Below are 13,006 nucleotides of genomic sequence, written 5' to 3'. Positions count from 1 at the left end.
TTGCTCTCCTAATACAAGTATCTATTGAATTCTTTAATCCACGAAGCACTTAGTTCTACCACATCCGACAGGCGACTAATATCCACAGCGTTGCAAAGAAACTAGTTCTTGTACTCTAAAACAAGTTTTTAATGCTGTAATTTGCAATTGAGCTGCTAACTTCCTCGTTGCGTTATTATTCCACTTCGTTCAAGTTATGTACTGCTTCTTTCTTCTTTCCTTGTTTCTCTTTCTTTTTACTTGCTCTGTTCCCAGTCTTCTCATTTCTTTTAGTTCCAATATGAATTTGCTTTCCTCTGACTCTCATTACAATTCCCACGTAAAATACACTTTTGTTTAATGTTAATTTCTTTCTGTTGCAGGTAAGGCATTTAAATTCGGATGTATAAATTGTGAATGCCGACGAAACACTTGACTTGGAGAATCTATTGTGATCCGAGCCACTATGATCTGCACAGGGTAAGTACGCTACAATGTAATGTGTAAAAAAACTTGGAGATAACAATAACAATATTGTTTGATTACTCTGTAAACTCGTATGTTTTGCCATTTTCTACTAAACTGCTTCTACTGTTGAATCGCCGGTTGTGCGGTGGAGTCAGTATGTGCTCACACCCTTCAGCAGGAATTTGTAACATCTAGTGGCAATGGTTTTATGCAGAGGTGTTCCTAATTTTTATTACATAGCAATTATCACAGCCAAGAAATTATTGTTATCTAAGTGAATCATCGATAATTTATAAAACACACATACAAGAGCTGTTGTGTGTCAAGTAATTGTTCGTTCTATCCGATATGAACTATAGGCAGTTACGCTTCCAGAAGCTACAGTGTGAAGGAGCTGGAGGGAGATGTTCTCCATATGAGAGATAATCCAGACAAATAGCAAATTTAGGAAATATTGCATCAGGAGAATAACGGAGGGAAACGAGGTGTTCAAAAACCTTTTGAAGAAATATAGTATCAAATATTTCAGTCTACATGGAAATAAATGAAACATTATTTGCTTTTTTACAGTTCACAGGCAAAAGTACCAACATACCTTACGCTACAGTTGCTTTCTACTAAAAGAGTTTATGTTGCACTTATCCTATAGCGTGTTACAGGGATGGAACTCACATTTATAATCGTGTGTAATCTATATTGCTGCTTTTGTTCGAATGCATTATGACCTTGCAATCTCTTGTCGTTATAAATTGTTATAAATAGTTCAATGATCAACTTTTTGCCTGTGTATAAGCGTTCGTGGATTTTATGGAATTATAGTAGTTTCTACCTTGAACTTCACCTTCTATTGTAATTTACAGACGTAATTTCATCAGACTGCACGATTTTTCGACACTTAACCACACAGATATCGTCATTTATATTTATAAAAAACATCATTTTACGTAGTCTTCAAGAAAGTGGTATAACTATGGCAGGATATGTAATACGAAAAGTGGCATGTCTCTCGTTCCAGAGTCATTACTACATTATTACCAGCGCCTTGAAAAGCAAAACATGTATGTTCATAAAAAAGACATCTAGTATTGTCTCTGACAACCAGTTTTGTCAAAGTGTCAAAGAGGGCTATGCTATGTTATAACACTTGATATTTCATGCAGAGATATCTATTCTTCACTGGGAAATAAATAACATGTTGTGCTACTGCAACAGAGTGATACACAGAAGTAATACTTTGATCATTCACGAACAGCACTTTCGTGAAAATGGGGTACGACTATATCAATGACATACGTTCAAATATTTGAATTAATTTTTAGTAATAATAAAATAGTTAACGAAATAAACTTGTATGGGAAATTACGCTAAGCGCATTAAAATCAATATCGTATTAAATCCGAGGTGCTGAAAGCCTACTAGATTGTATTTGTTTCTTTACCAAGCATCCAAGAAACATCGAATAACGACGTTCTTATGAAAGAAGACGCCCATGACCTGTATAATCTGCAACAGGCGGCCAAAAGCGTGAAAACCCTCGCAGTTGTAGAACTCCATAAGTTAGCCATGAAGTGGGGATTTTCCCGCACGACCATTTCACTTCGTGAATATCAGGAATCCGGTAAAATATCAAATCTCCGACATCGCTGTTGCCAGAAAAAGATCCTGCAAGAACGGGACCATCGACGCACTGAAGAGTATCGTTAAACGTGACAGAAGTTCAACTCTTCCACAAATTCCTGCAGATTTCAATGTTGGGCCACCAACAAGTGTTAGCGTGTGAACCATTCAACGATATGGGCTTTCGGAGCCGAAGGCTCACACGTGTACCCTTGATGACTGCACGACACAAAGTTTTGCGCCTCATCTGGGCCTGTCAAAACCGACATTGGACTGTTGACGACTGGAAACATGTTCTCTGGTCTGACGAGTCTCGTTTCAAATGGTATCGATTCTATGACGAGTACGAGTATGGAGACAACTTCATGAATCCAGGGACCCTGCATGTCAACAGGGGACTGTTCAAGCTGGTGGAAGCTCTATAATATTGTGGCCCGTTTGCAGTTGGAGCGGTATGGGACCCCTGATATGTCTAGATAAGACTCTGACAGGCGATACGTACATAAGCATCGTGTCTCATCAACTGGATCCATTCATGTCCATTGTGCATTCTGACGGACTTGGGCGATTCCAGCAGGACAACGTGACACTTCGATAATTGCTACAGAGTGGCTCCAGGAACACTCTTCTGAATGTAAGCACTTCCGCTGGCCACCTAACTTTCCAGACATGAACATTATTGAGCATATCTGGGATGCCTTGTAACGTGCTGTTCATAAGAGATCCCCACCCCTTCGTACTCTTACGGATTTATAGACAGCCGTGCAGGAGTCATGATGTCAGTTCCCTCCAACACTAGTTCAGACATTAGTCGAGTCCATGCCACGTCGTGTTGCGACACTGCTGCGTGCTCGTGGAGTCCCTGTACTATATTAGACAGGTGTACCAGCTTCTTTGGATCTTCAGTGTAACATCACTTACACTCTCAATCAGTGAAGTTTAATTTCGTTTCCTGCTTTTTTGTCACGGATCGTTTAAGTACTTCGCACGATCTTAAATATTGAGTGAAAAAGTTTAACTATAAGACGTATTCCATACCTCAAATTATTAATTGATATTTGCAACTTTTGACACAATGTTTAAAACATTAAACCGCGGTTCGTAACCAAACGAGATGGCGTAACGGTAAGACATCGGATATGCTCTCTGGAGGATGGCAGTTCATTAATACTTAAACATTTCTTAAATTCTCTAATTCACTTGTGGCTGATAACGGGATGATTCTTTTCAAAAGACACGGCTGATTTCTTTCTCTATCTTTCTCCATCGTAAAGGTTGCTCAGTCTCTAATGACTTCGGCGCCAACGGGACGTTGAACATGAAATTCCTTTCTTCCTTACGAAGGAAGAATGGAAACGATGGTGAGACCTGGATCTACGAAATCTCCGAACCGGAGCAAACACTTGATAGTGGGGCCCGCTCCCCCCTCTAGCGTTTCAGATAGGACATTAACAATTTTAAAAAAATCTATTTTACTAGAATATGTTGATTTTGTAGCGCACATATTTGTGAAGAGTTTGATATATAAAACATGTATGTTCGAGTAAATGTAAGACCTGTTATTCGGTCTTAAGTGTGCCAAAGTACTTTGCCACGCCTCTTAAAACAGCATTCTTCTGTCGCACGGCGCATTTTGCTCTGTGGAATTCAAATGTGTATTGAAATCACAATTAATAGTAGGTGGGTGGATGGTATCATTTGTGCCCGAGAGAATAAGAAATAAGAACTCTTCAGAAAATTTGTACTCTTTATTACCATTTACCTAATTGCTTTCTTCCCCGTGTGACATAAAATTAAATATAGGAAACATAAAACCAGTAAAGACAAGAGATAAGCAAGGTACGGTAGTACACATTTCTTCATGCCTTAGGTCGCACCATTTTTTTCTCTCTATCTTGGTACAGTTTTATACGGCGTGCTTCCCTTTCCGTGAAAGAATCTGTTACCTTGTCGAAGTTCTTCAAACGTTTTGCTAAATGAAAAATCAAAATTCCGTTGTCTAATACTGAAAAAGCTGTTAATGAGAATAGTACCCAAGACTGGTGTGATTTCTCAATTTGATTACGTCTATTTCGTCACTGTTTGCTAGATAAAACGAAATAGGCCTTTCTGTTATTGCTGCAGTTGTAACACGCGCCAAATAAGAGAGACTGTTTTGGCACAAATGGTCATTTACAAGTACCTCATTTACATAAATAACACGACAGAATATAATTCACGAAGCAACAGTATCAAATGTCTGTTATTCGTAGTATAAGCAAAAGGTTTATGTTAGAAAATAGTTTGACATTTCATTTATATGCTGCAGTTTCTCAAGCATGAGATCGAAAAGTAATAGTACGAAATTTTTACATGCATTTGGAATCGTCATATTCTTCCATTAATTTGTCAGCTGTCCCCGTTTCTTTTCCTTCCTCGTTCTAACAGAGAATCTTGGTCATGACTAATTTGCCATTGTCAAAACTTATTCTCCGGTTAACTTCACTAAGCCTGCCGCAATCATTGGTTCAGCTATTCCGCGTTTATTCTCTGGGTAGGTGTTACTAAGTGTTCGTAGAATGCATTTTTCACGCTATTCCAAGAATAGAATAGAAGCGGCTGCTAACCGGGGACTGTACAAGTGGTCCCTGTATTGTATTGTACTGTATGTTAACGGGGGACCTAGAAACGACGGAGATGCTCCGTCCCAGCCGCAGCCGCAGTGGTCCACAACCCCACGACGACTACTGCAGTCCACTTCACCCCTCCGCCGCCCCACACCGAACCCAGGGTTACTGTGCGGTTCGGCAGCCGATGGACCCCTCAGGGAACGTCTCACACCAGACGAGTGTAACCCCTATGTTTGCGTGGTTGAGTAATGGGGGTGTACGCGTACGTGGAGAACCTGTTTGCGCAACAATCGCCGACATAGTGTAACTGAGGCGGAATAAGGGAAACCGGTTCGCATTCGCCGAGGCAGATGGAAAACCGCCTAAAAACCATCCACAGACTGGCCGGTTCACCGGACCTCGACACAAATCCGCCGGGCGGAATCGTACGGGGGACCAGGCGCTCCTTCCCGCCCGGAACGCCGTGCGTTACAAGTGGTCCTGAGGGGGGTAGGGATCTGGCACAAATTTTCTGTCAGAATTTCATTTTCTTGGATACACTGAGAAGATAATACGTAATCTTTCTTACCTGTTACTCTTGTTAGTTGTTTTTCCGATTTGGCTGTCTGAATCTATGGATTTCGCTAGTGATTATAACAAGGATAATCATTCGCACACTCAGTCAACCACATAAGCAAACAGCGATTGGCATTCATCCTACCGGCTTTATTCGCCTCAGCGCGTGTAGCCTGGTCCCATTTTGTCCGGGGAAAGTCTTTTTATTTCTAGATACGACAGGAATTCCCATGGCAGCATTCAAAAATCAACTTATGATTCGTTCAGAAATCAACTTAGAATGAGTTCAAAAATGATCAAAAACTAACTGGGATGTGTTTCAAAATCATATGAACAGTCAATAGACCAACGTACGCTGCCGCGCGGAGCCGGCCGTTGTGGCCGTACGGTTCCAAGCGCTTCAGTTTGGAACCGCGTGACCGCTACGGTCGCAGGTTCGAATCCTGCCTCGGGCATGGATGTGTGTGATGTCCTTAGGTTAGGTTTAAGTAGTTCTAAGTTCTAGTAAGTTCTAGGGGACTGATGACCTCAGAAGTTAAGTCCCATAGTGCTGAGAGCCATTTGAGCTGCCGCGCGGGATTAGCCGAGAGGTCTGAGGCGATGCAGTCATGGACTGTGTGGCTAGTCCCGGCGTAGGTTCGAGTCCTCCCTCGGGCATGGGTGTGTGTGTTTATCCTTAGGATAATTTAGGTTAAGTAGTGTGTAAGCTCAGGGACTGATGACCTTAGCAGTTAAGTCCCATAAGGTTTCTCACATATTTGAACATTTTGAACAACGTACGCTGGATGTTAGGCGCTTTGTGAAACAACGTTTTTTTCTTCACGAATACGGATTTGGCGTCCCCTGAAATTGCCGCCTGTGGCAGATGAGATACCCCGGTTTGCTTCACCCTCTCCCCTTGATCCGGATCTGTCGATGGTACTGTTTCCCGATAGGAGCCACTCGCAACAGCAGCGTGTTTCGCGGCCAAACTGTGTTCCGGCAGAGGCGCCAGCGCAGGCGAGCGACCTCTAGGTGACCTTGGCGCACCGCCGGCGCCGCAGTAGCGAGCTGTTCCTGCTTCCCGCCTGCGCTGCAGCTGTTCGCCACGACCACTACGGCGGCGCTGCGCGGAGAGCCACTAGCATTTCCGGAACCAATACGTCAGGCGCGCGGCCCCCGGAGCTACTAAACTTTTGATGGGCGCACTCTGGAGCCCAAGAATTAGTCGTAGAATTCGGAATGAGAGGTCCCGAGATGGCAGCACAACGTCCTCGCCCCAACACGGCCACGACTCCCATCTCCGTTACTTCCAACCCGCCCCCCCCCCAATCCTCCCCAATCCCCCTCCACACCATTTCCCCCCTTCCACTCCAATCCCTCTTTTTTTTTCCTTCTTCAGTTCCGCTCCAGAGACCCTGCTACCTTTCCGCTTGCCCGCTCAGAGGACAGATCGATACCTCATAGTGAGCCTGGGCGGGAGGAAACGTATTGAGGAGCCCCCCGTGGAAATGTATTGGGAATACATTTCGGGTTTCGCCATCTTATCAAATGCTCTTTTCCCCCGGCGCCTCGGCCGGCGTTCCCGGGAATTGTCCGCCGGTCGGCCGGTGTCGGGCGCGGTTTCTCGGCCTAACCGCGCCATCGCGCCTTATCTACGGTTCTGGACCCCTCCACTGTGAGCAGGCCGTTTGTCACGGACGCCGGTCGTTACCTGCAGGCGGCGTTTATTCGAGAAAGACAGCCCGCCATGGAAAGCCTTTCGTCTCGGTTCCGTGGCAGATGATAGCCGACGGAGTGGTTTCCTTCCAAGACGCGAGAAAATACTTATTTTCAAGTTTCGAGGCATATGCTACTATCCTTTTATGCTGCTCTTCTTTTTTGCCACATTCTACAGTGTATACTCTTTCATTTGTAATGTGACTCTCCTGTGTAGAACTGACAGTTGACGTCTGTCATTTCCCTCTAAGTGTTGCCAAATAAATGACAAAAAATGATAACCAAAGTCATTTGATTAGATAGACACAAAATTGCCGTATTTGGTGATATTCGCACCTATGCGCTTCTACACGTAAGGTTTATGCGCTAACCATCAAAGCTACGCCACTACGCTGCAGAAGAATGTTTTAACTCTGGTCCCAAGCACAACAATGACTTTGCAGCCTTCAAAAATTCGGCTTCACACAGTCTCTCTAAATATAATAAGTGTATAAGTGACGCTAAATCGTGTCGTATGAAGAAGGAACCAGTAATGGTTGGTTTGTGCTGTGTGTAAAATGGATGTATTTTGTTAACATCGTTGGTATGTAGGTAGTGGTCTTGAGTGCCGGCAAGGTAGCTCAGCGTGTTCGGTCAGAGGTGTCAGGGATTTCTCCTGCCTCGAGATGACTGGGTGTTATTGTGTCGTCATCATCATCATTCATTCCCATTACGGTCGGAGACAAACCAGCTCCACTAGGACCTTGCGTAGTACAGCGGTGCGTGTCTCCCGCACCGTTTCTTACGCTCCTCTCATCTCTAACGTCGTTGTGGGTATGCATGTTGGTTTTGGTGTGGTTGTGATGTATCATGAGATACGAGATAAAAGGGCGAGACCCAGGATTCGGGATCAAAACATATCAACAAAGAAAGCTTGGCATCGAATTCGAAGTGAAATGACCTTTCTTGTGTCAATTTGGCAATGGCGACCAGTTCGGACGCGACGTTAAGCGCTCTGATTGGAGGAAAGCTTCAACGCGGGAAATGTCAAATATGAAGTAATCTTAGTCGAACTGTACAATATTAGCAAATCCCAGCACGCTCCAATTTGTAAAAGCAATGCTCTATCGTAGACAAAGTTACAACTGGCTCTGAGCACTATACGACTTAACTTCTGAGGTCATCAGTCCCCTGGAACTTAGAACTACTTAAACCTAACTAACCTAAGGACATCATACACATCCATGCCCGAGGCAGGATTCGAACCTGCGACCGTAGCGGTCGCGCAATTCCAGACTGAAGCGCCTAGAACCACTCGCCCACATAGGCCGGCGCTCCTGTCTGTGATGCAGCGTCAAGGGTAACCGCAGTCATGGTCTCCGAGTTGATAGTCCATGCTGCTGCAAACGTCGTCGAACTGTTCGTGCAGAAGACCGCTACGGTCGCAGGTTCGAATCCTGCCTCGGGCATGGATGTTTGTGATGTCCTTAGGTTAGTTAGGTTTAACTAGTTCTAAGTTCTAGGGGACTAATGACCTCAGCAGTTGAGTCCCATAGTGCTCAGAGCCATTTGAACCATTTTGTTCGTGCAGATGGTTGTTGTCTTGCAAACGTCCCCATTTGTTGACTCAGGGATCGAGACGTGGTTGCACGATCCGTTACAGCCATACGGATAAGATGCCTGTTATCTCGACAGCTAGTGATGCGAGGCCTTTGGGATCCAACACGGCGTTCCATATTACCCTCCTGAACCCACCGATACCATATTCCGCTAACAGTCATTGGATCTCGACCAACGCGATCAGCAATGTCACGATATTATAAACCGCAATCGCGATGGGCTACACTCCGACCTCTATCAAAGTCGGAAACGTGATGGTTCGCATTTCTCCTCCTTACACGAGGCATCACAACAACGTTTCACCAGGCAACGCCGGTCAACTGCTGTTTGTGTATGAGAAATCGGTTGGCAACTTTTCTCATGTCGGCACGTTGTAGGTGTCGCCACCGGCGCCAGCCTTGTGTGAATGCTCTGAAAAGCTACTCATCTGCATATCACAGAATCTTCTTCCTGCCGGTAACATTTCGCGTCTGTAGCACGTCATCTTCGTGGTGTAGCAATTTTAATGGCCAGTAGTGTACAAGGCAGTCTGCGGTCGGTTTTCGAGATGACAACACGCGAAATAGTGAGACATCTTTAGAAGCCGTGAGGAAAGTAACTTGCCTCCAGTTGTGATAGGGAAAGTGATTACAAACATTTCTTGCTAAAATTCACCGTAATTGTTGGCCCTCATAGCGAAAGACATATTCTGCGTTCAAGTGCTGGGTAATACATTACTCACAAAATACGAGAAAGACCTCCAACATGACACAATGAGCTTTGTTTGTATGAAAGGTGCCAAACGCTGATCTGAAAATAGATGGTGTGAAGCACACGCACATACTGTTGAATAATAAATAATACATTACAAAATCAAATGCGTACAACTATGTCCCCCACATATTCTTCCAACTCAGCTGTGACACTAATACACTCTTAGGCTGTGCTGGTTACGGAACAGTTTCGAAAAGAACCGGCAGAGAAAATGCAAGTATCCGTGAGAAGACTATGCGTGAAGCCTAAAACAATTTTCATACTCATATCCGGGCGAAGTATCTGTTAGAAAATCATAGGAAGTCCTGATCATATGATTGTCAATGAAATTATTTAAACATTCCGTCCAGTCTCTCGTAGATCAGTCCTATGTTGCTAGTGTACAACAAGCAGAGAGTGACAATAATAAATTAACCTTTTACAGTAGTATTCAGGCGTCGAAACACTGCGATACCAATGTTTGACCGTTTGCCAACCTAAGAAGGAGAAGACACTGTAGGAGGTACCAGTGTTATTGAACAACAATAAAAAATATAGAGACACGATCATACCGAATACTTCCACAAATATGTGATTGTATTGAAGACAGTTTGACCAATAGAAACAGTTGCGTTACATTGGACGGCGGATATTCAAGAGAAACGAAATAACATCGGATAGGCCCCCAGTGATATTAATAACACCGCTAAAGTTTTTAATGTGCGTATAAGGTACATTATATGTGGTGTGGTCGCACTTTTAGATGTTAGCTGGCGACGCTTTTCTGGGCAACAAACCATCGTTACTGAATGGCTGTAAGTACATTTGGAACGACTTTCTGTTATCTTGCGTTTATCCACATTTAAAGAGAGCTGGTATTCAATGAGGTTTCGGACTTGCATCCGGGTGACAACATCTTGCCACTATATAATCATTCAGCAACCTTTAGGTGAGTGTTTCACACTAGACAGTGTTGATCCACGTCACTGACTTCAAACCAGGTAGTTATAATTAAAGTGCAGCTACTCACAGAGTTCCGGTGCAGGCTATAATTATCATATGGCGGCAACACTAGGAAGATATTCTAATGCGTTAATCTCAAACCGATTTACTCTGTAAAAAAAGTTAGTTACAGTTTTGGCTACCAGGCAAAAATCTCCAAGAAAGACGTATAGAAATGTTTTCATATGCAACTGTATTATGAATGGGATGTGGGCAGAAAAGGTTATACAAGTCAGAAAGGCATAATGCTGATTTTATTATAAGTCGCCACTTGCATAAGTTGTTCAGTTCAAATGGTTCAAATGGCTCTGGACACTATGGGACTTAATATCCGTGATCATCAGTCCCCTAACTAACCTAAGAACATCACACACATCCATGCCCGAGGCAGGATTCGAACCTGCGACCGTAGCAGTCTCGCGGTTCCGGACTGAGCGCCTAGAACTGCTAGACCACCGCGGCCGGCACTGTGTTCAGTATGAGCGTAGGAGACGTCGGCGAACGGTGGAAAGCTCTACAGCGCCGCTTTGCGCCTGGTGACCAGATACGGAGCTAATTTTGTCACAGCGTAAATCGATTCCTCATTAACGCATTACTATATCTACCTGGCTTCGCTGACATGACGTAATCATATTCCACACTGGACCTCTGTAAGTGGTTGCACTTCAATTCTAATCACCCGGTACATAAATTGGCACGGAGGCTCACGAGCATATGTCAACCGCTGCATAAGTGCCTTCTGTCCAGTTTACCTCCCTCTGTCAGTGAAGTGCACCAGCAATCTACAGTGTTAAACTAACTTGAATGGGGCTGAATGGTTGTCAGCCGAAATTTCGTGGCAATATGTCCACTTCATCCGCCTGCAAGCCTGAAATCTCGTGGAATATTCATTACACCGGCAGAACTTCGAGAATCACAGGGTTTGTTATTCATTACATCAAGTGTAAAAAAAAAAAAAAAAAAAAAAAAAAAAGTCGAAACTATTCTGTAGTTACCTTTGAGTTTGGAATATGGACTAGGATTCTGTAGAAAACGGCCACTACGAATGTAATTACATGCACTTATTCTTCAACTCCGTATTATTAACAGAAGCGAGCTGTAATGTTTGCCAAGCACGCGAGGCTATTCGGAATATGCGAAGTTTTGAATAAACCGAGCCACAAGAGAAACTGATACTGCAACGTTTAAATGCGAAACGCAACATGACCGCCCACCTTTTTCTCCTTGAGTATAAGTTCGTTTTCTTTCAGTACTAGGGAAAGCTTATTCTCATATCACCCATTTGTGATTGTGAGCAGCAGTGAAATTTTTGGGCGGCGATTATAACTAGTTCCAAATTTGAATAGCATAGTTCAGTTGTCTGTCTGTTACCTTCACTTTGAACGCCAATTATTTGGAAATTAATATTCTCGTATCACAACATAATTAAGTTATAGCAGAATAAGGTGGAGAGGTGAGATTGAAGGGCGCAGTGGAAATGTGGTTGGAAAATACAAGTCACGTACAGAATATTCTCGGCAGCCGCGATAATTTGGCGACAATCTGCTAACAATCTCCGTAACGACTGAGCATTTGTACGGCGTTAAATCTGGTTACAGTACACGCCAAGACTGCGAAGCGTTTGATATCACAGAGCGTAGTTATTATCCCTTGCACTTAGCACCAGGCGAGATGATTGGCAGAAAATTAGATTCGTTAACAGTTGCTCGCAGAAATTACCTTCTCGCTTTTGCTAATGCTCCTCCCAGGAACAATCGGAAACAAAACAATGAGCAAGCATCCGCCACAGTGCCGGAGAGCAGCTGCGTACGCACACGCCAGTTGGGCCCTGATTTGATTTTCATTAGCAGGCGCGCCTATCAGCCGACAGCAGTCGTAATTGGCCTAATGACTGTCGACGCTCGTCAAGTTCTCAACTGTTCCCGTATGTCGCCAGAGGCTCTACAAATATGGACAACATTCGGTTCGATTCTGCAATTAGATAACTAGAAATATTACACTTAACGGACTTCTCTCATTGTTAATATTTCTGCATCATCTGTGTTAATACACTAACGGAAATGGAAAACTTCAGTCCTTTATTTAACAAAATTTTTGTTTAGCTGTTCATCACCTAACGTGCCGTATTTCGTCAATTCGCATTATAACAAAGTGACGCTAAAGAATGGAAGGCAAATGTTTTTTAGCACCAGTGAAGCTTGGTGCGGATTCTACGCGAAGATACCAAGGCCTCGCAAATGTGATGCCGTTTTCTGAGCGTTTCAGAAACTTGCTGTTCCCGCCTTTGTTTACGACGCGACGACGCATACACGAGAAATTAGCGTCAATGTCTGGAGAATTGCAGGTAGCTGCAGAGGTAAATTTAGTTCTGAAAATCATTTGTTTGATCCATAGTCAAGGGCGCACATACCCGGCGGCAACAGGGGGCGCGTCCCCCACCCCTAGCTCTCAGATAAAGGAAAAAAATATAGTGTAGTCAGGCGTTTCTCTTTCAAGAAATTGATTTAAAAATCGGTATTACGCAGGTTTTTAACAGGGTCGTAACTGGATCATTGTTATGACTGCTTACAAGCCATCGTTTGTCTTACAAAACATTAAAAATACTCGATATCCCCGTGTCTTGCTCCCCCGAACCCCTAAAAGCTATCGTATGCACATTTTTGTCCATAGTATCTGTTACGTGACGTAGATTACCTTTTTTATGTTTCCCAGAAAGTTTCCCCTAAAACTTCATTCTAGACAACGCA

Source organism: Schistocerca americana, chromosome 3, assembly GCF_021461395.2.
Source record: "Schistocerca americana isolate TAMUIC-IGC-003095 chromosome 3, iqSchAmer2.1, whole genome shotgun sequence".
Taxonomy (NCBI): Eukaryota; Metazoa; Arthropoda; class Insecta; order Orthoptera; family Acrididae; genus Schistocerca; species Schistocerca americana.
The sequence above is the reverse complement of the archived record's forward strand: the minus strand, read 5'-3'. Positions refer to the sequence as shown.